Raw genomic sequence first — 21,577 nt, forward strand, 5'->3', positions numbered from 1 at the left:
ACAAGCCCATATGTTCAGGCTGGTGTCAGTGTACCTTTGCAAAACGTTTCTTTTTATGCCCTGAACAAGATGGCTTGTCCTTTGTGGACTCTTCTCCTACCATTCTGGGTGGGGGAAGGTTCCTTTGTTTTTTGTCCTTAACAGGCTTCTCGTGGAAAGCCTATAAAGGTTCTCTGAGTGCCTGGCAGGACACAAAGTGGGGTAGGTTAACTGAAGCTCCCCTGCCTCTTGCCGCCTTGCAGTGTCTGCCTGAAACCAGTTCAAACTGGGAGGATGGCTGTCCAAATTGGACAGCCACCCGCCAAGTCTAAATGGTACATGGGACATGACTGGTGCACTCTGCCTGTGTTCCTGCTCTCACCTGGATGACTCAGTCGACCACTGAAACAAGAAGATTCCGAAGAGGACGACAAAGGACGACGTTGCCAGCACTTCCAACAACCGTCAGAGCCTGTTGAGTCAAAGCTGCTGTCCGGACCTAGTCACTCCAATCGACAGGGAAGATGTGAAGAAGACGACTTCCTCCCATAGACTCTTATGTATGGTAAAGGTTCATGTACTGCGCACTGTTGCCACTTACGTGGTGCAATGCAAGGGGGTTTGTTAGTAGGAGTAAGAGGGGAAAAAGAGGGAAAAAGAGCAAAAGAGGTTTGATGTGCTTCAGTTCGGAGAAACCGGTCACTGAGCGGTGGTGCGTTTTCAGTCAGTAGCCGTCATGTGATGCTGAGATGAGATTGTCTTTGGTTTGGTTTCATGTTGGGTGTTGTAAAGTGGGTGTGGTTTGTGGTGTGGTAGAGGTATGGTTGTGTTTATGATAAGTTATTTATAACGTGCTTAATACCCAGAGGTTTCTAAGCGCAGACCCGGGGATCGTAACTGTGTTGCTCTGTGTCATCTTGCTTCCAAGGCGAGCACGTTGCCGCTGAGCTATCCTCCCGAGAGTTTGATGGTGAGTATGCAGAATGGTGACATTTTAGTGTGGGTAGTTAGTAGCAAAACATTTCCTAATTTCCTAACCCGACAATCCAACAAAGTGTGACACATTAGTGTTCCCAACACTCCATCTAAGTATGGTACATTAGTGTTCCCAACCATCGATCTAAGTGTGGTACATTTCCTACCCCCAGCAATCCAACCTAGTGCGGCACATTAATGTTCTCAACCATCCATCCAATTGAGGCACATCTCCAGCCCTTCAGCAATCCATCTATGTACTGTACATTTCCAACACCCAGCAATCCATCAAAGTGCGGCACAGTTCCTACCCCCAACAATCCATATTGGGGGGCAGGACCCAGCATGATACAGACACCACACCATGCCTGTCCCATGGCACCGGGGGGAGCACAAGGCTAACCCTTTCAGTCAGACCAGATGTGAAACATGGCTAATCTAGCCCAACAGGTAAAGTGCACATATGAATGATTTACACAATTGGGCTACATGCAATATAAGGCTGATCTTTATAAGTAGAGTAGGTGCAGGTCAGTGTGTGATATTAGGTAATAAAAGTGGTGGGGTTCTACTGGAGTGCAGTAATGGCTGCACTCCCCGCCCAGACCACACTTACCTCATCAGTCGCTGCTGGTTGACTGCAGCAGGCTTCTTAGGTGAAGACAGGCAAACACAGAGTGGAGCTGCTTCTTCAGGGCCTGACATTTGCCTTGTGGCCCTTAGCCGAGTGCTGCCCATGCAGGGCTACCCTAGCTTGACCACCGAAGAAGAGTTTCCTGCTGAATGGACCAATAGCAGGGCGGGAGGAGGGCAGCGTGTGGAGGTAGGGGAGGCCGCAATCAGGACTGCAAACAAAGCCCACAAAATGGCTATGGGCTCAAAAGAGTGCAAGGCAGGTCGCTGGTGGGCTTAATAAGTATTGAGACAATGTGTGCCATCTCCATAAGAGCTGCGACCCCCAGGACCTGCACACTTCCAATACCTGGGGTCCTGTGCTGCATGTCGGTGCAATGTCTGCGGAAGCACTGTTTTGCCTGCAACAACTCGAATGTAGGCGAGGATCAAGAAATGGAGTAGAGTTTACCGTCTCGACAACCATCTGCCCACCAAGCCTGCAGAAGGCACCAACCAGCCAACACCTTGAAGATCTGTCACTGGGCGTCCCCTTGAGCAAGTGCTGTTGCAGGATCCACCAATGTCCCCTTCTCCCCATCACCAGGGCTGAAAAACAGGAGGCTGGGTCTGCTGGTGCCTCGCCGCTGGAACTGTCCGGTAGCAACCACTTCCTCAATTCAAGGTACTGCTCACCCCCCGTATAACCTACCTGGGGTCTGCTTGTGTGATTCTGTGACTCTGCGAGCTGCAGATAGCTTGTATCTTGCTACCCCTCAGACGTCCATAGATTATCATTGGGGGGACAGCCTTTTGTACTCAGTGGTAAAAACGCCTGCCCTCGGACACTGGTCTTCTGGGCATTCCTTCAGGGGGTCATCCTAACCTCCCCAAGCATATTTGTAACCACCAATTTACTTAACTGCAACTCCAGAGGATCCCTCCTGGACCATAGTACTCTGAACACTGTATTTTGCCTCTTCCTGACAGTTTTCTGGCCAACCATCAGCCACTGGTGGCCCAGTGACTCATCTGAACTTCAAGAGACTCATACTAGATAGGGTTGGACTATTATGGCAGGATTGGGCTAAATTATAAAAAGTTATTCAGAGTTTAGAAAGTTTGTATATATGTTTCCGGTTGGTTTACTATGTCATTTGCTATTCTAAAAGCTACTCTAATACTGCAAGTGCTCCTATACTGTATATATGTTTGGTTTATAGTACTTACAAGAGCTTAGAATTGTAACAGTGTGCCTTAGAGTATATAATAAATGCCTATTTTTATATAACTCCTCTGTGTGTGTTGTCTTGAACCAAGGTATGCTCTGAGGTCTTTGTACTTAACTACAGCCCTCCTCCCTCCTTAGATTAAGCCTGGCTGCTCACCACTCTACCATAACCTTGGGTAGTTCAGGCTTATCCTTAGAGGTGTAACACTGTTCACCCTAGGTGGACTTTTCTAAGTCCTGTCTCTGACAGGGGCTTTAAAAAAAAGAAACGTAAGTAGAGGGTTTAAGGTGCCTCCAAGAGGGCCCCTTTAGCTCAGCGTTTCTACATCTCCAATTTGGCAAACATTTCTGATCTGATACACCACTAACTCAAAAAGAAGCGCCAAGTGTTGACCAAGTTGAGCATTGTAAAATGCATCTATTGTGCAAATGTGGTTAAGGCTGATTAACAGCACTGACAGTTGGTAGGATGTCAGTCTTGTCAGTCTGGTGGCAAGGCCAAGTCGGAGAGGAAACACGCTGCAAAGTAGACTGGCAACAGTATGAGGGTGGAGTGACTCTAGATTATCCTACTTAACCCACTGTGCTGCAAAGGAAGTCTGCTAAAATTGTGTGGCATTTGTGCCAACAGGGAGTGGTGTAGAGAATCCTGAGCAAGAATGTTGCACTAATTTGTTGATTCCATTTGGTCTTTGGAGCCGTCTGGTATCTGCAGATACTGGCAGCGGTATACCCTCTAACTGGTTGTGGCCTTGGCAGAGTTCTACAGCATCACTTTCTCGCTATTCTTTGGTTGATATAGTCAAGTTGAAAGTCAGAACTTCAAAGGTATTTGGCCAAATTTGTAGCTGACTGCAAACTCCATTTTTAATTGGGAGGATGAAGTGTTAGACATTTAGGGGACATCCAATCACTGCTGGATCACACAAACTTTCCTGGTCTTTCCCTCAACATGTGGATTCCACTGAGGATTTCAACATTATTCATGTATGTAAGCAGATCTGTTATTCACCCCTACCTCGCCAGCCTGTGGCACCCCGAAGCCGCGAGCATACAGGGCTTCACTGGTTTACTTTCATGCAATTTTTAGACTAAGCCTGGCAGCTCGCCTTGATTAAGAAATGCTTCTTCCATCTACACACGATCGAAAAGACTACCATTCCTCTCGTTCATGCACAAAACACTTGCCATCATCTCCCTCATGTCCAGGATAGGCTACGCAAACAGCATACCGCTCGGAATGCCTGACTATTTACTGTGGAAACTGCAACGAATACAGAACGCAGTGGCAGACTTCTCCTCAAACTCTCACAAAGGAACCAGATCACTCCAGCATTAAGGATGCTACATTGAGTCCCGATCAAAAAACAAATCACCTTCAAAACAATGTGCATAATCCACAGAGCAATCCACGGCCTAGGGGCGGAATTCATACAAAAGAAAATCACCATCTACTAAACGACTAGAACACTGAGATCCAGCGACGACATCTGCTTAGAACCTAAACCTTACACAAGGAAAAACCTTGGTGGATCAGCATTCTCTTGCTTAGCCGTAAAACTTTGGAACTCCCTCCCCAGAGAAATACGAACTATGAAGGACCATCTAAAATTCAGAAAACTTCAAAAAACCTGGTTTTTGAGCTCTGAATGGGATGAAAACGATTGAACAACACCCACGCACCATGACACAACTGAAAAGGAGTGGGGAGTAGGCCCAATCGGAGTGGAGTGCAGGGAAGAAGGGAGGCGTCTGAATGAGAGGGGTGGTCTTTTGAGACCTACGGTGTACCCTTCCCTATAGAGGGCCAAAGAGGAAATGGGGGAGGGAGATGGATCTGACTTAATTGGACTACTGACAGAGGACCTAAGATGGAAACAGGCAAGAGAGAGGGGTCCCGATCTCGGAACAGATGGACCTCAGGCCACAGGTAACACATCCCCCCCCCTAGAGGAACCTGTTGGGGTGGCAATTACTGTAGACACAAATGTACTAAAGGGAAGGCATATGGGCAACACTTAGTCTGAACACTAGGGGTAGAAAAGGTACTGCCACTGAATAACCCTATTGAGGACCCACACTTCTGCACACAACTTGGGAGTGGTTATTGTAGCACACCAGAATGTACGGTGGAAGGGATATGGGCCACAGCTGGTCAGAACAGAGGGGGTAGGAAAGGTACTGCCATTAACAATCCTTACTAAAAACTCACCCTTCTGCATACACCTCTCAAACTCTGAACTTAACACAACCATACCTCTAAAGCACAACAAACCGCACACACTTCACTACACCACAACAACTAAACAAACCACACACAGCTTCGCCCAACAGCACATAGCAGCTACCAACCACAAAACACACCTACACTCAGTGAACAGTGTCAACCGAACTGAATCTGCCAACAACACACCGCAGCTCTCTTGCTCTTTTCTCCCGCTCAGTCCTACTAACCCCCCCCCCCCATTGTGTTACAGATCCGCCAGAGCGCCAAGAAACCACGCAGGTGGCAACAGTTCATGGTATAAGAACCTTTAACATAATATTTTATTGTCACAATGCGCTGGTGGTGGGAACTCCCTCAGGGACCAAAGTGTAGACTGTTGGAGGTCCCAGAGTAGGATTAGAATGAGTGTGTGCCTTTGGCCAAATAAGGCTTAGCAGGGCTGGCCAGGCTCCGGTTAGTAGCAACCGATGAGGTCAGGCATGTGGATGGGTGCTGAGAGGAGTCAGGAGAAGGCGTAAGTGCAAGAGGCTCACTATGTGTCCAGCATGCCCAAATTTGTCATAGGTCTTCGCTGCATACTGGTGTCAGGTGTTGAGGTGTAGTCTGGTGTAAGTAGGTGGAACAATTATGAGACCAGCAAGACTGAATTTGTCATAGTCGTTGATGTATTCTGATGTGTGTGGGTAGCCATGCCCGCAACCAGTGTCCACCAGAGTAGTGGGTTATACGTACCTAGCAGTTTGTGTGGAAAACTGTTGTATGTGCACCCGGTCAGGTAGTGGCTTCCTCTGTTGATTTTTGGGGCTGCGATAAAATGGTTAGCGACAGTCTTATGGCTCAAAATCTCAGCTGGAGGAGCACAGGCTCTTCCTGGTGGCGCGCATGGCAAACCTTCCAGACATAGCACGCATACTAAACCTTCACAATTGTTACCTTTGACATGGGAGGCCAATCTTATAGTTCATCCATGACTAATACCTGCCCCTCCCTCAAGTCCTTCTAGTGCAATTCCGGACTAGTTCTTGATTGCCTTCTCAGAGTACTGCACGAAAAGCCCTCACTTGGCCTTCTGGTGCGAGATGTGGCCATTGCATACAACTTTTCTTTCCATGGTGGTGGTTGTGTGAACCAGGTCATAAATGCTGTTTGGTATTGTGTGAGTTCGGGGTACCAGATAGCTGCATTGTGCTATATTTGCTTATTCTCTGTTATTTCATTAGGGGTGGGTTTTGTGTAGTGTTTGTCTATTGAGTTATTTTGTAGATGTTGTGTTTTCCTAAAGCATATCTATTTTTCATACAACCTTGATCGGACATTCCCTTTATTGTGGACAGTTTTTCTTTGCTGTTTGAGTCACTACTGAATCACAATCACACCCCTTGAGAGTATAGCCTTCCCTTTACCAGAAAAGGAGAAGGCGGTACATCTTTTAACTAAGAGACAGCTGCTGCTATTTGTGGAACCCCAGGCTAGAGCTTGGGTGACCCACCATCAAGAAATTAGGCCTTCCCTCTACTGGCAGCAATCAGGACACAGTAGGAGGTTCCAGCCAAGCAGAAGACATGAACTAAGAGTGTTTACTTGTCTATTTTCTAACACTATGTTGTACATATTCACAAAAAAAGTGAATATGTGAAAAATATTTCTGATGAATTCACTACTCGGAAGATTAAAAGCCTGTTTTATTTATGAAAGGGAGATTAACAAAAATAGGTTTGTATTGTTAACTGGTCATCAGTAAAACTGAGTAAAGTCATGAAAGCGTTTGTTTGCTCAAAACGTCATTTTTGAATATGTTAATTAGTGATGATATATATGGGCAATATTAGGGGTGGTCCAAACCATATATTAACCCTATATTAATGAAGGTGGGGTTTGAGAGTGTCCAATTGCTGATAAGGTTGATTCAAGGGACAGAAGATGGTTGAAAGTGTGTTTAAACTGCAGTGCTCAGAAGAGGGATGAGGGAAGAGGACAGACAGGATTCGAGGAGATTGAAGGAGTGATTGCTGAGGGCGTGTAGGCAGGCAGTGTAGGGTTTCGAATTTAACAGCAAAAAGGTGATAAGTGAATTCACAATGATACAACACAAGTAATGTGTGACAAGAGGAGTTACATAACTGGCATGAGGTAAACAAAAGGTAATATGAGAGGTATGAGGATAGGCTGAGAAGGTCACATGGGTTCAAAGGATGGATAATCATGGGTACACAGAAGATAAAGAGTTAGGTAGCTGAAGAACAGGTACGAATGGCATTTCAGTGCTAACATCTGTAGCATAGATAGTGGGTACAAGGTTGCTGACTGACATGCACCGATATCAAGTGTATACACCTAACCCAGCATCACTACCGCTACAGTTTGGCCTGATGTAACTGCTACTGTAATACAAGGAAGTGTGGCTGACATAACAGGTGTCACCACATCTATGCATTTTACTGTACTACTAATTTAATACAGAAACTACCCCTTGGTAGCTTGGATTTGAGCCAATGCAGACCTACTTCTTTAACACAGGGATGTGCATCTGAAGGGTTTGAGGAACCCTCCAAACCCCCCACAACACTGATGATAAACTGCATAGAGAAATACTGACCAACCATCCTTACTATTTCCCTTTTAGAGCACCACATTATCTTCACTAATCGCACAGTACCAGACATACCTATCTGTCTTTTTTTTTATAGTTTAATACATTTGATAACTGTATTCCTTGCTAGTGGGTTTGGAGGATCTACCCAAAGCCACTTAATCTGCCGAGCATAAATGGAGCCACAAAAGCTCCTGACATAATGATCACAAGATACCTTTCAGCCAGCCAGCTTGTTTCACCAAACGATTTCTGTATTGTACAGAAGTGACGCCATCAAGGATCTTCACTCACAGCCTCAGCTATTCCACAGCGTACATGCTGTGGTGCATGCTTCCTTGCTGCGCATGAATGAAGCTTCTGGCAGAAGTTATAAGAGAAATATCTGACGAACCTCTGCTGCCATACGGGACATAATGGTAGAGCCTAGTGTTAGATGTACGCGGTGTTGCCTTAGGACTCAGACGGTGGAGGTGCTGGCTGCAACTGACAACGCCTTCCAGAGTGTGTGCCTCTTTATTCTCAGTTCATGTCACAGACACTATCCGTTATCTAAGGTGAAGGTGGGCACTTAAGTTACAACATCCCTCCATCATAAACATTCAGAAACAAATACAAACGTCAACAACACAGTCTTACTAGCACCCCCACAAGCCATCAATATAAAATGATATTGAAACACCCCATTGTTCTGATAGCATCAATTTCCCTCGTCTGTCACATAGTCTTTCATTTTCAAAGGCAATCACCTAGTGGGCCTTGATGGGTATCTCTGCTCCAAACCCAGGCATTCTTTATTTTGGATGGGCTATGCCATCGGGGTCTGTCGCTGACTCCTTACCTCCATGCCATGGTTGGTCCAAGGAAGGTAGTTCTCAGCCATTGATGTGACATCTTTGGCCTCTACATCTACCAGCGGGTGGCCATTGTTCCATGGTGAGAATTGCTTGAACCAGCTACAGTTCAGTGTCAACCCTTCACAGTGGCTGCCACGACCATGGAACCTTTTCTGCTAATAACTACCCATGGGGAATACTCATGTGGCATTCACAATTTATGAATGGGCTTCCTGTTTCATAAAAGTGCCTCATATGCCGATTGCGTTTGGGATGATAACGGTTTCCTCCAGGATGATTGCCTGTAATTGTTGATCACCTCTTTCCCCGTGAACTAACAAATCAATTTCCTGTGACTGTCCGTAGTCATACTCAGGCACCAGCGAGCAAACTTTCCTCTTGAAAAACACCTTGGGCGGAGACAAGCTTGTGGTTGTTGTATGCAGAGTTGTCCTGTAAGACATCAAGATCATGGTCGCTACTGTCTCCATTGGTGTGCCGATTGCATGCTTAACTCAGAAAGCCTTTTTAAAAGTTTTTATGAACCACTCCATGTTGACCTTAGCTCTTGGCCAGCACGGCATATTGCGGTGATGCAGAATATCAATAGAAAGACAGGAATTTTGCAAAATCTGCACCATGAAATAGGGGCCATCATATGTTCTCACCATCTGTGGGAGCCTTTGAGTTCATGCTCATGGTCTGGCAAGGCAGGGATGGCCGCACGGGCGATTCAATTGGGGCGGGGGCTCTGAATTGCACCAGTCTCCTTGCATCACTTGCAGCTGGCCAACAGGGCATGCACTTTCTTCTCCAGTTCAGGGAAACAGACTTTGTGTTGCAGCCCCTTGGTGCTCTGTGTGTGCAATGCTGATTATTGTTTGAATTAGTGATGGGAGGAATTACATAGACAATTCAGTGTGGACCCTCCATAGGACCTACATGAATACCTGTGTATCTTCTATATCGTGACTGATATACGCCAATAAGAATTTGTATTAACCCATAAGCTGTTCCATGCCTCAATGCTGGCGGGTGGCTTCTGCAATGTCTTGCAAAGACATCAATTTCATAGCAGTCATCCATCTGACCATGCTCACCAGAGCTTTCGCCTAAACTTCCACTGCCTCCGGTGTCGACGCCTAAAGACACGGATGATGCCGCAGGTAGTCCACAGGGTTGCCAGCCACTGCTTCAAATTAGACAGTGATCTCATAATCTGACAGTTGCAACACACAGCGCTCTAATGGGAGTGGTGTGTGAAGCAACTATCCTTGGAGAATTGGCAGTAGGGGTTTAGGGTCAACCACGATCATGATTCAATTATCAAAAATGTAAAGGTGGAAATGACGACACCCCCACAGAACAAGAAACACCTCATGCTCTATTTGCAAATGCCTCATTTCTGTTGGTACCGATGCTTTGGAGCAAATGCCATGGGGTGTCTCACCCTGCCATTGTCCATCTGTGCTAGTGCATCCCTTAGGCACACAGGACTAGCATCAACCAATATATCGGACTGATTAATAGGGTTGAAAAATGCCATTGTAGTGTATTCTGCTAGTGCTGCTTTGGAGTTTTCAAATGCTTTGTTTGTGATAACATTCCATACCCATTCACCGTCTTTGCAAATAAGATGACTGAGTGTGTCCATTATTTTGGGCAAGTTCAGGATAGAGATCGCACATAAATGTATCTACCCTAGGAAACTGTGCACTTCAGAAGGGGATGTGGGAGTTGCACTGTCCTTGATGCCCACCACCTTAGGAGCATCAGCTAAGATGAATGTGCTTTGGAATACAAAACCAAAGAAGTGTAACTTGGACTGCCTGAAAGGACATTTCTTTTTATGTAATATTAGTCCATTCTGATGCAATTGACTGATCACTTGAAGTGTCTTGAGATGTTCTTTTTCAGTTGTTCAATATATCAGGATGTCATCACTCACATTGACGACTGCATCTAGGCAAGCAAGCGACCCTTTCAATGTATGTTGAAAAACCTCAGTAGCCGATACTACCCTGAAAAAGGGTTGCTTGTATCTAAACAAACCTACATGGGAGGAAAAACTCGCCATCGGCATGAGTCTTTGGGTAAAGGCTCCTGATAATAGGCGGACAGCAAATCTACTGAAGAACATTTTTTTCATGTATTTTAGATCAGCCATTATACCATCCAGTGCCGGCTGGGTAACCGCATGTCTACACTGATGCATATCTCACCATTGTGATTAGGTTTGGTAGTAATCTATAGCAATGAAAGCCAAGGTGTGGGACATTCTACTTTTGCAATAATGTCTAGCCCTTCCAGTGCCTTAGGTTCATCTTTCACCTTTTTTCTAAGAGGAAATAAATGAAATACAGCACTGACTGTAACATGTGCAGCTGCAATGGTTGACCTTGCAGGTAAGCTTCCCTTTAAAATAGGTTTTGAAACTAACATCTAAACATTGGAATACATCTCAGTTTTATATTCATTAAATGCCAAGTGGATCAGTCACAGATCCTCAGCCATGTTTTAACTGAATAAGGTGTCTTTTGACGCACTAGTAGCATAAAATGTGGTGGAAGTGGAGGCTTTGTAGTGCAGGATGTGCGTTGGAACCCTCCTTCCAGTGGTAGGGGTTGTTTGACTCCATATGTGTAGAGTCGTATTCTGGGTGTTGCTAGTTTTAGTATCAGCTTCAGCCTGTGGAATTGGACTGAGGGCATCATATTGACTGACACTCCTGTATCAAGCAGCACTGGAAGACTTGCTGATAGGATAGTAAACACACACTTGCGCGATAGCAACCGACTAGCAAAGAATGCAAAAATACACACTAGTTGAAATAAATAAGAGAGAAGAATCATGACAGAGCTTAACATTGATAGCACAGTGATAGAGTATTGAACTATTGTCATGCAATTTGCTAATACAAAGTCAGCTTTCAAAAATCTTAACATAAGTGGACTATAGAAGAATCCGATTCAAGAATAAATGTAAAGTTTATTTGTATTTTCTGTTAGCTTTGAAATTAAAATAATCTTTGCAAATCTCAGCAAAGCAGGAGTCCAGTTTTTTTATGAGAATGTTTTATTTGATTTAAAACATGCAATTGCTGAAAGTTATGTAACGTCAGACAAGAGGAGAGATGTGTGTAGAACTAGTTAAAGCAAACAGAAGGCTGATTTCAAGGTGATATGCACAGAGATGCCAAGGGCAAGATTGGGTTTTGCTGGAGGTTTTGCACCCCACTACCACCCACCATGTCCCCATCAAAAAATCGTGACTTTAACAGTATATTTATTGCCAATGTGGCACCTCAGTTTCCCATTTACCTTTGGGTGCTATTGCCCCTTCCGGCAGGCCGCTCTCCTGATGTACTACCTCCTCTCATAGTAAAGGTGCCTCAAGTAACCCTGTGTCCCTTGACTAATGCATTCTTGGTCTCGGTCCCCTTGCTCAGAGCCTCCACTCTCTGCAGTCCCTATTCCAGGGTAAAGGGCTTTCCTTCTTTCCTTCTGTAGCTCCTGAAAAGCCTAGTCCGTTCAATGTGCCAGGGGACCCCAGGCTCCATCTAGCCCATGTATCACTGGACATATTCTTTTTAACTAAACCCTGTCACTCTTTTCTTCTATTCTGTGACCCACTCCTGACATCCCTCACAGTAACATGTAAAATGTGACTTGGAAGCAATAAGCCTCCCAAAATAAAAGCTTAGCAAAATGTAACCCATCACACGCATCTAGGACTACAAGAAATTTGCTGCCTACAGAAGGACAAACATATGATACATGGATTTTAAGACAAAGCTATATTTAACAGTATACAAATATTGTTACTCTTTTTCCAACATGGACTGGACTAGGAGAAAAGCCACAGAATTGCTGCCATTGCTTCAATAAAGCTGTAGGCCTGAGAGCAGTTTGCCATGTCATGCATGTCTTTGAAGGACAATAGTGGTCGGGCAGAGTGTGAGATATACCTGCTACAGCAGCCTTCAGAGGAACCAGTCTCTTGGGAAGAGTATGGATTTTCCTCGGGATGATGTTTATGGGAAGTGGACATTAAGATGAAGTAGCCGCTCCGTAAAGCATAGCCTTTCATGCTGACCAGGGTCCACAGCACTGACCTGGAAGTAATGAACTTGCACATGAAATCACTAAGAGAAATGGAAGGTCCTCTCCTTTCCTGAACGAAAAGTCTACCTTAGAAACCCTTAACTGTGCGTAAGATGAGACTGCAGGATGTGGTTTCTAATCAAATTTAGAAGAAAAGTAAAAATATGTCCTGTCTGACACTACAGTCATGTTTGTATGTTTGTGTGCCAGAATATGCATGTCAGACCATCACAAGGGCTGCGACTCCAAGTGTAACCTCTCGCACATCACCTGTGCTGAAGCAGCACACGTGATCATCCTATCGCCCCCATTCATCCCCCTTTATCCAAAGTTGCCACTGGGACCAGTTGGAGATTCAGCAGCTGAGGCGTTTAGGACACAGCTTAGCCCCAGTCAGACCAGCATGTGCTGGCTAGTGCTCTGTTCAGCAGTCAGTTAGTTCTGCCCAGCATTGCCACAAAAAAGTGTCTGTCTGAGGTGCAGCTGAAGCTCTTTGCAGATGTTGCAAGACAATCCTATTCAGATACAAGAGCGCGGGTGTCGGTCTTCTTTTGCTAGGGACTCTCGCGAATTGAGGGAGACTTGACAGCTCTGTTGACAGAGAAATGTACGGGGCACTCCATGACATACATTGACAGAGAAAAGGGACTAGCAAGAAATGCTGTCTGATGGTAAACTCCATTGAGGCAGTCTGAGAAACCTGAGAGTATTCTCCCAAGTAGACCTCAGGAATCCCTTATTCAGTTGGCATGGGAAGGGCTGGCTCTCTCAGATCCCAACCCTGGCGGTGGGCGAGCAAAGGAGGATCACCTGGGTAGGGGACCCCGGGGCTATGCTCAGGGGAATGCCCCAGGTGAGACGCAGTACTATAACGGAGAAAGGGACGGGGAAGACGAGGTCCTCAAGGCTTTTGTGGGCTGTATTAACTCTACCTCCCTTCCACCCAATGAATCTCCTTTTCTTGAATCTACCATCCCCTTCCGCATCTGGTGAATCCCTTAGACACCCTGTTGCACTTTTAAAAACCACATTTCCCCGAATCCCGGTCATTATTCTTCACGTCCCCTTTATTATTCTTTCCAGAACACCCAGTTTACCTTGACAAAACCCTACCAATCCTGTCCCTCTGATTATCGTTTCCACAAACCCCCCTGTTTATTTTCCGACAATAATCCTGGTCATCCGACTATATAATCCTGGTCATTGTCGCAGGAGGATAGTTCAGGGACAACGTGTTCGCCTTGGAAGCAAGGCGACGCGGAGCAACACAGGTTCGATCCCCGGGTCCACGCTTAGAAACCTCTGGATATTAAGCACATTATAAATAACCTATCATATCATTCCTGTTTGTTCCACACACCCTACAAATCTCACCCTTCCGTACTTACCCAAACCCCTAGCAAGAGAACTATAATCCTATACAACACTTCTTCCTCTCTATACCCCGTGGAATATTCGAACACTCTAACTTCCCCTCTTTCCAACAAAAACACCTTCACACAACACGATAGACAACAGACTAATTCTAGAACTGTTCACCTAACATATCCCAACCTAAGGGTCAGGCAAAGTCAGACAACTGACCAAAATCACACACACCTGGCGGCCCTTTCCTTTCCCCACAGGGATAAAAGGTAGAGCAAGAGAGCACAAGAAGAGCAAGGCAGACGGCACGATGTGAGAGCTAACTCAGCACAGCTTTCAAGAGAGGCGAAAGACGGCGAATACCGAGAGGGTGACAAGGAGACCTTGCCCTTTCCGACCCAGGCCTGTGAAACCTCTGCAGATGGAAACATAAGACTGCAAACAAAGGCTAACATGTGTTGCAGCAGATGCCAATGGTATCCAAGACCCTCCTCTGGTAATTATCAAGACGGGGAAAGGCGCTTGTCTTGGTGCAACCAACCATGACTCCAAAGAGAAGGAAAGCCACGCGGTTCATCACAGCCGGTGAGTCGATAAGAAACCGAACTGTGTTGAATGAAAAGTAGCCAACGACTAATTTGAACTCGGAAATAACTAAAGATACAATTGACAAAGAGGGGAGAACCAGCAACAGAGGAGTTTGGCCCCACGTCAGTGTTCAAGCAGGAAGCTCTGGGCGATTCCCCAATTGTAAAGAAAAACTACCGTAACCAGAAGACCTTGGAAAAAGGCGAAAAGAGGTCATAAAGGGGTCTCGTAAAATCCTCTGTACCGTCGAAAGACTTTGATCGACAGATGATTGAGAAAGAAAGGGAAATGAATCCTGCTTAATGAAGTGAGCACTTGAACAGAGGGCTATGGAAGTTAGCAAGAGTGAACCCGGAAGAGGGATGCCAACCAGACAGGACGAAGTCTAAAGTCCCATAGTGAAATGTTTGGTGAAAGGTTGGCAAGGGTGAAACCGGCAGAGGGATGCTAACAAAAAGGGGCAAAGTCCAAAGTCCCAAAGTACAGTGAACTGTTTGTAGAAGTTGGCGAAAGTGGGAAGCCGACAATCCGAGATGAAGCCTAAAGTACTGTTTAAAAAGACATTAAGACTTGTGAAAGTAAGAGGTATTGGAAGACATGGGGAAATTAATTTTCCCCTTTCTCAAGTGGGTCCGAGCCCGGTCGAGGGAGATCCAGGGGTGAAAAGACATCACCCAAAGTTCATTGATTGGTTGAAAACGATACTTGAGGGGGTCAGTGCCCGAAAGAGGGGCACCCAGGGGTGAAGCCATCACCCAACATGAACTGTGGAAAATAACGTTTTGTTTGTGTTTGTTTGTTGGATGCATCAGGCCTGGAAGGCAAGAGACTTTTAGTGAAAAGAGACTTTACCATCGAAGAATCTTATAGCTGGAATGGAACTGTCAGCTCGTGCTGAGAAAGCTTGAGCGTGTACTGTGCTAGCTGGAACAGAACTGTTGCCTCGTGCTGTGCGGGTCAGAACCACAAGACGCCCCAGCACTATAGAATCAATATGCATTTTGTAAAACACATACGTTTATCCCGCCATTCCGTCCAATCCAACATGATGTAACATAATTGGAGGAGCAGAAGAGGCCTAATTGACCAGAAGAATAAACCGAGCACAGAGACAGAGAGTCGTGGGCCCAGACAGTAGGTAGACAACACATGACATTTTTCTACGGTTGAACAAAGTAAAAGAGAAAATGTAATGAGGACCAAATTCGATTATTTTTTTTATCCATGGTGATGTGCGCAGTATAAAAACCAATTAACATGACATAGGATTTATGAACTTTGTAGTGACATGTGAGCCAGTTTAAAATAGCAAACACGCACCACAAAATTTACTGGCTGATTCATGGAATTTGTGCGCCGAAAAACAGGGATTTGTGCGCCATTCTGCCTGCAAATCCCCATTTATTAAACAGGGATTTGCGGGCAGAATGTCGCACAAACCCTGTTTTTCGGTGCACAAATTCCATGAATCAGCCCCACAGTTGTTAATAGAAAAACAATAAAATAGAGGGAGCAATTTGAAGGAAAGGCAACATTGAAGAGTCTTGGTGTGATTTAGGTTTGTGACTAAAGAAATTATTATTCTCGGGATCACCCCTGACTGCTGCCAGTTTCAACTCACGGCTCCTATGCGGTGCTTTATCATACTCTGTTGTAACCTGTGCATTAAAAAGATGAACAGTGCTCAAAAGAAGCACTGGCCTATGGTGGCCATTGGCCAACGAGCTAGCAGAAACTGCTGCGTTCGATTGGGTCGATGAAGTAAGCCAAAGTCTGTTCCATGCACAAACAAGGCTTGGTTACCATTGGCAAGCGTTTAAGGGCAGACTTTATCTGCTGCTGAATCATGCCCTGTATCTTGAAGTTTAGGTTTTCATTTGGCTGGTGCCCAGTCTTAAAAAAGCAACATGAAAACACTGAGACTCTGGAAGGTGATAAGATATCATGTCACATACAGTTTTTGTCATCTGCATTTGTAATATCGTCCCACACTCGATGCACTTTTCCCTGCAATGCCCTGTGTCTGGTTTCTAAAGAAAAATGTGTTCCTCCTCTCTGATAGTCCTAAAGGCCAACTAACGGCTCCTCTCCATGGCGTGGCGCTAGACGCAAGCGAAACTGCGCACGTGCAAGGTTTTAGTCATACCCAGCATGTCACAGTATCAACTCTCCTGCATAGCCTATATCCTCTTCTGCACAATTCATAACTGTAGAGCCTTGAATATTTGACTCGATAAACAGAGCAGTCATGGGAGCTGGCTTTGAAACTCTAATGGGTGCTTCTTTGTTTCATTGTGAAAGATGTTGGCCAAAAATGGCCCAGGACACGAAGGCATACAAATAAAACAAAATGATACTAATTGCTTGATCTGTTGTACAAAGTGTACTTACTAGTCTTATCCAGGGGATGCTCAAAGATTTACTTTTGAATTACTTAACTGTTGCTCTACCATGGCCCACAATGGAAAGACACTGCTTGATTGATGTGCTGCTGCATGTGTATCACATCTTTGCCTCTCCAGTATGCACATTCTTTTCCATGGTGTTTTTAGTAGTGGCAGTTTGCTAGGGGAGATTTGGTACAGGTTTGATAATAGTAAGAATATTGCGGTGATGTTACTTACTGTAGTCACTTGATGTGACACTTAAGCATTCAAAGGGGAGCTCCCACCCAGTTTACACATTTTGTGGGGGTGCTGCAGGACTTGCGAACAGAGTATATATATATCTACTGATCAGATGAGTCTGCCTCCTTCATATCCTCTGTCCGCACCCACAATAATCATAGAAACGCCCTCTTTGCCCCAACTTTAACCACTATTTGTTTATTTCTTTTGTAATTGAAAAAACAAATTCAAATGTACTTTCTTAATTCATTTCGACTTCACGAACCTGCACCATGTTTCAGAACACTTTTTGTTCATTTATCCATTCTGTAATTTGAAAAAGAAAAACCTTACTTCAATGTCGCTTTTTACCTACCTGTATCTCCATACTTGATGTATCCCCCCGCACCATGAGGTGAGGTTTTCCATTTTGTGCACCCTAACCAATATCGCTTTTACCTACATGTAGCTGCAAACCTGATGTAGCTCCCCCATAACACGAGGGCGTGGCTTTTCCAGATTGCGCACCTTCTCCTAAATTGTCCTTCTGCATAGCTGCACACCCGATGTAGCTCCCGTCCCTAGGGGTATGGCTTTTCCGGACTGTGTACTTACTCTAATATTGTCACACATGCATTTCTTTGCACTTGCAGTCGCCCCCCCACCATGAGGCGTGGCGCCGCCAGATTTGTGTTCTCTAGATCCACCATATGTTTGCAATCTTATGCATGCTCATTCACTTGTATTACCTCACTTCACAAATACTGTAACTAGCGCCCTAATACCAGAGTGTTTGGCGCTGCTATAAATATAAAAAAATATATATATTTTCGTTTGTATTGTTTTGGTTAAATTCAACCTTAAACATATTAAAAGAAACAACAATATATCAATACACATAATTATATTTTGCATATAGAACATCTCAGCAACAGTCTGTCAACCTGCTGAGCTACCCCGGTAGCCATCTACTATAGAGCAAGTCTATGCATCCATGGATGTACTAAAATCACTGCATTACCAACAGTACTTTGGGTGCACCACTGCCATAGAAGTGATTTAAAGTGGAATTAATGTATACCTTCCTGCTGTGAGTGCCAAGCCTTTGCCTGCATGGGGCACTATAAGTTGCAGAGAAGCCAAGGGGCCCTTGTGTCTGGCATGGCAGCTGCGGCAGAGTCACTGCTACTTCAGCACTGTCACCGAACTGCAGTAAAAGCAAATAGCTATTACCTGATGTTTACGAGAGTTAGCTTGGTGGGTTAAGCACTACAGTATCAGATTCTATGTAAGATATGTAGATGAATGATTGGAATGTCAGCAGGCTGGACCTCTCAACTATTCTAGGCAGTGAATAGAAAGGGTAAAATCTAACAAGCGGATGTTCTCTTTTTCTCTCGCTGTCTCTTTCTCTCGTTCTATCATTTTTTTGTCTCTGTGACTGAGTACGAGTCACATTTTCAAGTATGTGCTCTGACTGCTCTCTGTTCTCTCTGCCAGCTGGGGTGGGCCAGCCTATAGGGAACTTTGGAGATTTCTCGGTATGACTGTGCACCCTAGGTCCCGTTTGAGTACGGGGGAGGATGTGCTCTGACTGGCAGAATGTAGTGTTCAATCTGGTACGTCTATAATATTTTTGTATTGTACTTTTTCAATTGCAGGAACACAAATTGGCTCTATCATTCCATCTAGGACAGCAAAGTCTCCAGCAGCAGTGGCACCATAAAAAGTCCTGACATCTGTAGTAGGACTTGCCGAAGGTAAGGATGCCTTTTTTTCTTTTTTAAACAACTGTATTTTGCTGTGGGGCAATTTTAAAGGTATAGTTCGGAGTCACAGGGATTTGAAACCTATTTTTGAGGCTGTTCCTTTCTCATGTCCAGTTTGGGCAGTACTGAAAGTTCACGTCTCATGTGGGAGTTGCATTTACAGTGCACTGTACACTCTCTCGTTTCCCAGCGTTAGGTCCTGCTTACTAGCTGATGCCTAACACCCAAGAGCTGGTTTTAACCCTTGCTCATCTAATCTTAATTTTGAAGTCTCAGGTAGACCCATGTATCCTTCACTAACTGTTTGTTTTCATTGCAGCAGCATCGCTCCAAACGTCGGTGTGTCAACCTAACCACCTGTGTCCCAGCAAGAAAAATACAGTGAAACACTTGCCCCAGTCACGCACCCCGGTAAGGATTTCTTTTCCCTATGTACCATTGGTTGAGTAGAAGTGCTGAAGGTTTATATCGGCCCTGTGCAATGTGCATCCCGGTGTGGTTTTTGCTGCCAATCTGTGGCTTACTCCAGAACCACACTTAAAAAAAGAATTTGAGGTAGAACTTCACGATCTGAACAGGGAGTGTTCTGAGACTTGTATCAATGTGGAGTTTTTTTTAATCCACCCAGTATTTCTGACCCATTTCTGAAGAGGTTTGTCCCCCAAGCTGTTCACATGGTTCGTTTTAAATCTTTGCATGTGGTGTTTACCATTTTAAATCTTTTGAGGCATTTTAAATTTTAGAAAACTTGAAATGGTTTTTTAAAACTAACGTGACATACACTAAAGTGGGGGTTTGCAATTTTTTCACTGATTCGGCCTACTTTTTTTAGATGGATCGCTGGTACTAAGTGAAAAGATCTTTTTCACTGTACCGATGGGGAAAAGGGTTGATTTGAAAAGACTGCTCCGTGACCGCACGGAGTGGTCTTTCTAAATCGAACTACCATACTTGTCAAAACCCTGTCGCACACGAGTGTACGCAGGGGCTGACAGGCGCTGTGAGCCCCAGCAGAGTCATCGCAGGAGGCAGAGTTGAGTGTTGGACTGTATGTGTGTGAGGGTATGTGTGGGGAGGATGCGTGTGTTGATGCAGGATGGGGTGGTGGGTGGGGAAATTGGGGCTTTGGGGCGGTTAAACCCCCCCGCTGATCAACTAGTGATTGAGCGGGTGGGGAGGGAGAGGACAGAATGTGATGTTTCTGCATATTAAAGCTAATACAAAAACGGCTGGAAAAATCTGTCTTTTTTGTGTTCAGGCTTTAAAATGCATCAATATCACATAGAACCGTATCGTTTCCTAATGCCCAAAGATCCAAAGATAGTAGGAATCTCAAACAAAAAGCAGAAGGAGAGGTGGAAACAGACAAAAGAAAAGCAAAAACACGGAAATATGATGTCTCTTATTTGGACTTTGGGTTCACATGGATCGCAGTTGCTGGAGAAGTTAAGCTGCAGTGTGTGGTTTGTGGCTTTACTTTAGCAAGCATGAAGCCAACACAATTAAGGTGGCATTTGGAAACATTTGGAAACAAAAAATGCTGATTTAGCAAAAAAGACCATGGATTTCTTCGTACGGAAGCTGCAAGGCATACAAAAGTAAAAAAAAGACAGTTAAAAATGTGGCCTCATTACCTGCAAATGCTTTTATCTGGGCCAAAACAAAAAGCCTTTTCCAGTTGCTGAGAAAGTGATTTTGCCAACAATTCTCGCTATCTCGCTGTCAACCAGGTAATGCTTGGAGACGTTGCAGCAGAAAAAAGTATCCCTATGGCTGACACCACCATTTTCAGCTGCATCATTGACCTTTCCTCCGATATCAGTACAGAATTGATAACGCGCTTGAAACAGTCAGTTTGCCCTACAGTTGGAAGAGGCTACTGACATTTCAAAAGAAGCACATTTGATTGATTATGTCAGGTACTGCCATGGAAAAGAAATATTGGAGGATTTCTTATTTTATAAACTAACTCAGGGCAGAGCAACTGCATCTGTAGTCTGCCATTGTTAACTGCTTCCTAAGTTCCCAATGCCTAAAATGGGAGGCATGTGTTGGTATTTGCATGTATGGTGCTCCTTCAATGTGTGGTGCTAGAGCTGGGTTAAAAGCAAAAGTGTTGGCAGTAGCTCCACATATATTGTGGACACTGCATGATACACTGTGAAGCTTTGCCTGAGCGCAATATGGGGAATGGATTCTCAGAGGTGCTGACTTCTGCTGTAAAGATTGTCATTTTATTAAAATGCACCCACAAGAGTCCGTCTGTTTGCCACATTATGTGCAGACATGGCAGCTGAACATGATGCATTGTTGTTTCACACGGAGGTCAGGTGGCTCTCCAGGGGAAAGGTTTAAAATCGCATTTAGGAACTCAGGAACAAAGTGAGACACTTTCTCCTGGGTTTGGACCAGACGAAAGAAGAGTCTCTGTGTGATTCACGCTGGCTTGTAACTGTTAACGACATCTTTGAAAAGCCTCTCCCTGCAAGGCACAGAAACCACATCATTGGCGATGGACGCATGTATATTATTTATAACGCGCTTAATACCCAGAGGTTTCTAAGCGCGGACCCGGGGATCGAACCTGTGTTGCTCAGTGTCGTCTTGCTTCCAAAGCGAGCACATTGCCACTGAGCTATCCTCCCAAGACGCATAAATATCAGCATTCAAGAAAAAGCTGGAACTTTGGAGGAGGA

The sequence above is a fragment of the Ambystoma mexicanum genome, chromosome 1p (assembly GCF_040938575.1).
Source record: "Ambystoma mexicanum isolate Mex_15411 chromosome 1p, UKY_AmexF1_1, whole genome shotgun sequence".
Lineage (NCBI taxonomy): Eukaryota > Metazoa > Chordata > Amphibia > Caudata > Ambystomatidae > Ambystoma > Ambystoma mexicanum.